We start from the raw sequence: 6,217 nt of genomic DNA on the forward strand, positions 1-6,217 counted from the left end.
AGGTCTCCAATGACGAACCTGGCCCTTCCAAACCGAGACCTCGTCCCTAACATGCCCTCCGATCTTGCATCCAGGAGTACCTAAAGCTTCAGCGGCAACATGGGCAGTTAGATTCCTGATCGCTATACTAGCATACTAAGTTGGAGAGCTTGCTGCTTTTGGCGTGCGTTGGAGAGCTATGTTAGATTGATCCTAGGCGGAACGTACCCAGACCGTTTACGGTGGTAGCCATTCTGTAATGTTGGGATACGAGGTAGGCTACACTAGCGCAAATCAAAATTTCTACCGCGTAAAATCAGGAAGAGCTGTCGTATAAGGATCATGGGATTACCACTCGACGCACTACTGGTGCGGAAGATGTAGATATGCGCCGATGCAGTGAAGACGATTACGTAGTCGTACGTAGTCGATCAACGTAGTCGTACGTAGTCGATCACGTCAACGTCCAGGAGCTCCTCAGCAGCTCGTCCACGTGCAGCAAGATCGCCCTCGTGCCGCGGCTCGTCGTCGGCTCATCGTGGCTCGTCCAAGTGCCGCGGCTCGTCGTCGGCTCGTCGTGGCTCGTCCCCTAAGTCCTTCATCGAAAAACTATTTTTCAGTGAAGTCTTTACGGACTCAAGCATAGGAATGTTATTTCCAACCAGTAATATGTCATCCACATATAAGATTAGAAATACTACAGATCTCCCACTAACCTTCTTGTAAACACAAGACTCTTCTTCGTTCTTGGTGAAATCAAACCCTTTGACCACTTCATCAAAACGAATGTTCCAACTCCTAGATGCTTGCTTCAATCCATAAATGGATCTCTGAAGCTTGCATACCTTTCCAGCATTTTTCGGATCGACAAAACCCTCGGGCTGTATCATATACACGTCCTCAGCTAGGTTTCCATTCAGGAAAGCTGTCTTGACATCCATCTGCCATATCTCATAATCGAAATATGCAGCTATAGCTAGAATAATCCGAATGGACTTAAGCATCACTACGGGCGAGAAGGTCTCGTCGTAGTCAACTCCTTGAACTTGTCGAAAACCTTTTGCGACAAGTCGTGCTTTATAGATGTGAACATTTCCATCCATGTCCTTTTTCTTCTTATAGATCCACCTGCACTCATCGTAATCATGTGTAACTTTTTCTGTAGATCAATTTTCATATACAATTCGCCTCGATCCGAGATTGTACCGAAAAGTTACGGCTGTTTTACCGAAGCACATGCACACGGCAAAATTCCGACCCCGGTAGTAGATCCCATCTACTATTGCACATCTCATGCGCCTGGCGTATGAACCTGGATTTCGATTCGACCAATCACATTGATCTTTGCTCACTGCAACTGGAATTACGTGTATCACTTAACTCCGATGGCGGAAACCGACCGGTAGGAGTATGTCGTTACACTACCATTACAGCAAGGGCACGAAACCAGGACATAGATCAAACGGAAAACTCGCATATCTCCATATGCACACATCCCGAATCCAAAACTAAGCAGCTACGGCTCTGATACCACTGTTGGGATACGAGGTAGGCTACACTAGCGCAAATCAAAATTTCTACCGCGTAAAACCAGGAAGAGCTGTCGTATAAGGATCACGGGATTACCACTCGACGCACTACTGGTGCGGAAGATGTAGTTATGCGCCGATACAGTGAGGACGATCACGTAGTCGTACGTAGTCGATCACGTCAACGTCCAGGAGCTCCTCAGCAGCTCGTCCACGTGCAGCAAGATCGCCCTCGTGCCGCGGCTCGTCGTGGCTCGTCCAAGTGCTGCAGGCGCAACACCTCCAAGGTATCCACACGTGCAGGGAGGAAGCGTCGCAAGCCGGACTGCTAGATCCGTGAGTTGCAACAGGCGAGGGCGTGGGAGGCGCGGCAGATGTCTTTCGCCAAAAGGTGTCAACCCTAGGGCGCCCCCACCCCTCTATTTATAAAGGTTCCTGATGGGCCTCTGGGTCCGAGGCCCATTAGTACTTCTAAACCTAATCCAACTCGGATCAGATCCGAATTGGGCTTCCAGCCCCTTAAGTGTGTGACCCTATGGATTCGGATACGTATAGACATGGCCCGAGTACTCCTGCTCGGCCCAATAGTCGGTAGCGGCCTCTAGCAAGACGTGCCAACTCCTATACGCACACGAAGATCATATCAGACGAACCATCACAACATAATATACATGCTATTTCCTTTGCCTCACGATATTTGGTCTAGCTTCAAGCCGACTGCTCTTTCTCAATCCTGTGATTCGGAATCCCTTTGTAGGTTAACTCTTAACCGTACGTAGCATGGCCATGCATTTTCGGATCCGATCACTCGAGGGGCCCAGAGATATCTCTCTCAATCAGAGAGGGGCAAATCCCATCTTGATTGACCATGTCTTATAGCATGCTTCTTGACAAACCCGAAAGCTACCTTTATAACTACCCTGTTACGGCGTAGCGTTTGATAGCCCCTAAGTAGGTCGATCCACATCTAGAATACATGCGACAATCTCAGGTCTAAGGACAAAGCGTATATGTTGTTTAAAGAGAGAACTACTTCTCGTGTTGGGTCAGTCCTAGCACATGTCTCCACATGTGTCCACACTATTAGTTCAACATCTCCATGTCCATGACTTGTCAAACATAGTCATCAACTAATACATATGCTAGTCTAATATTCATGTGTGTCCTCGCATGAACTCCGACTAGGGACAAATTTAGAATAACCATACAAGTAAAGAGTTTCACATACAATTCACATAATTACAAATCAATTCAAGTAGCCTTTAATGGATATTCAATGAACACAATATACAAATCATGGATACAAATGGAATATCATCATCTCTATGATTGCCTCTAGGGCATACCTCCAACAGTCTCCCACTTGCACTAGAGTCAATCTAGAAGGTACCTAATACCCATAGCTCTTACATGCGCATCATGCTTAGCCTACGGGAGTGGTTTTGTCAACGGATAAGAAATGTTCAGATCCGTGTGTATTTTGCATATCTTGATCTCACCCCGGTTAACGAAGTCTCGAATGAGATGAAATCGCCGCATTACGTGTTTGTTCTTCTGGTGGTTCCTTGGCTCCTTTGCTTGCGCAATTGCCCCATTGTTACCACAGTAGAGATTCAATGGGCTGGACGCATTCGGGAACACACCAAGCTCAATGAGGAAATTCCTTATCCAAACACCTTCCTTCGCGGCTTCCGAAGCCGCGATGTATTCGGCTTCTGTCGTAGAATCGGCCACCGTCTCCTGCTTGGAACTCTTCCAACTAACAGCACCACCATTTAGCGTGAACATAAATCCTGATTGTGACTTTGAATCATCTCTGTCGGTTTGGAAATTAGCATCGGTGTAACCTGTTACAACGAGCTCCTCCTTACCTCCATAGACGAGGAACATATCTTTAGTCCTTCTCAAGTACTTAAGAATGTTTTTCACCGCTGTCCAGTGACTCTCACCTGGATCAGATTGGTGTCTGCTTGTCATACTTAGCGCATATGAAACATCTGGGCGAGTACTTATCATTGCATACATGATAGATCCAATAGCCGAGGCATATGGCACTCTACTCATGCGATCCCGCTCATCAGCATTCGAAGGACACTGAGTCTTGCTGAGATGTATGCCATGTGACATAGGCAAGAACCCTTTCTTTGCCTCTTCCATGCTGAACCGCTTCAACACTTTGTCAATGTAAGTATCTTGGCTTAAACCTATAAGCCTTCTCGATCTATCTCTATAGATCTTAATGCCCAGAATATATGCCGCTTCCCCTAAGTCCTTCATCGAAAAACTATTTTTCAGTGAAGTCTTTACGGACTCAAGCATAGGAATGTTATTTCCAATCAGTAATATGTCATCCACATATAAGATTAGAAATACTACAGAGCTCCCACTAACCTTCTTGTAAACACAAGACTCTTCTTCGTTCTTGGTGAAATCAAACCCTTTGACCACTTCATCAAAACGAATGTTCCAACTCCTAGATGCTTGCTTCAATCCATAAATGGATCTCTGAAGCTTGCATACCTTTCCAGCATTTTTCGGATCGACAAAACCCTCGGGCTGTATCATATACACGTCCTCAGCTAGGTTTCCATTCAGGAAAGCTGTCTTGACATCCATCTGCTATATCTCATAATCGAAATATGCAGCTATAGCTAGAATAATCCGAATGGACTTAAGCATCACTACGGGCGAGAAGGTCTCGTCGTAGTCAACTCCTTGAACTTGTCGAAAACCTTTTGCGACAAGTCGTGCTTTATAGATGTGAACATTTCCATCCATGTCCTTTTTCTTCTTATAGATCCACCTGCACTCATCGTAATCATGTGTAACTTTTTCTGTAGATCAATTTTCATATACAATTCGCCTCGATCCGAGATTGTACCGAAAAGTTACGGCTGTTTTACCGAAGCACATGCACACGGCAAAATTCCGACCCCGGTAGTAGATCCCATCTACTATTGCACATCTCATGCGCCTGGCGTATGAACCTGGATTTCGATTCGACCAATCACATTGATCTTTGCTCACTGCAACTGGAATTACGTGTATCACTTAACTCCGATGGCGGAAACCGACCGGTAGGAGTATGTCGTTACACTACCATTACAGCAAGGGCACGAAACCAGGACATAGATCAAACGGAAAACTCGCATATCTCCATATGCACACATCCCGAATCCAAAACTAAGCAGCTACGGCTCTGATACCACTGTTGGGATACGAGGTAGGCTACACTAGCGCAAATCAAAATTTCTACCGCGTAAAACCAGGAAGAGCTGTCGTATAAGGATCACGGGATTACCACTCGACGCACTACTGGTGCGGAAGATGTAGATATGCGCCGATGCAGTGAAGACGATCACGTAGTCGTACGTAGTCGATCAACGTAGTCGTACGTAGTCGATCACGTCAACGTCCAGGAGCTCCTCAGCAGCTCGTCCACGTGCAGCAAGATCGCCCTCGTGTCGCGGCTCGTCGTCGGCTCGTCGTGGCTCGTCCAAGTGCTGCAGGCGCAACACCTCCAAGGTATCCACACGTGCAGGGAGGAAGCGTCGCAAGCCGGACTGCTAGATCCGTGAGTTGCAACAGGCGAGGGCGTGGGAGGCGCGGCAGATGTCTTTCGCCAAAAGGTGTCAACCCTAGGGCGCCCCCACCCCTCTATTTATAGAGGTTCCTGATGGGCCTCTGGGTCCAAGGCCCATTAGTACTTCTAAACCTAATCCAACTCGGATCAGATCCGAATTGGGCTTCCAGCCCCTTAAGTGTGTGACCCTATGGGTTCGGATACGTATAGACATGGCCCGAGTACTCCTGCTCGGCCCAATAGTCGGTAGCGGCCTCTAGCAAGACGTGCCAACTCCTATACGCACACGAAGATCATATCAGACGAACCATCACAACATAATATACATGCTATTTCCTTTGCCTCACGATATTTGGTCTAGCTTCAAGCCGACTGCTCTTTCTCGATCCTGTGATTCGGAATCCCTTTGTAGGTTAACTCTTAACCGTACGTAGCATGGCCATGCATTTTCGGATCCGATCACTCGAGGGGCCCAGAGATATCTCTCTCAATCAGAGAGGGGCAAATCCCATCTTGATTGACCATGTCTTATAGCATGCTTCTTGACAAACCCGAAAGCTACCTTTATAACTACCCTGTTACGGCGTAGCGTTTGATAGCCCCTAAGTAGGTCGATCCAAATCTAGAATACATGCGACAATCTCAGGTCTAAGGACAAAGCGTATATGTTGTTTAAAGAGAGAACTACTTCTCGTGTTGGGTCAGTCCTAGCACATGTCTCCACATGTGTCCACACTATTAGTTCAACATCTCCATATCCATGACTTGTGAAACATAGTCATCAACTAATACATGTGCTAGTCTAATATTCAGGTGTGTCCTCGCATGAACTCCGACTAGGGACAACTTTAGAATAACCATACAAGTAAAGAGTTTCACATACAATTCACATAATTGCAAATCAATTCAAGTAGCCTTTAATGGATATTCAATGAACACAATATACAAATCATGGATACAAATGGAATATCATCATCTCTATGATTGCCTCTAGGGCATACCTCTAACAATTGGCCCTACACGCAAGCCAAGCAGTTATCGTTGGACGCCCTGGGCTGTTGTGGAGATTGGAAGGGAAAGCAGCCTGATCTTCTAACCAAGGAAACTTCCCCGTTTCCCTGGAACG

This window comes from Setaria italica, chromosome IX, assembly GCF_000263155.2.
Source record: "Setaria italica strain Yugu1 chromosome IX, Setaria_italica_v2.0, whole genome shotgun sequence".
NCBI classification, from domain to species: Eukaryota; Viridiplantae; Streptophyta; class Magnoliopsida; order Poales; family Poaceae; genus Setaria; species Setaria italica.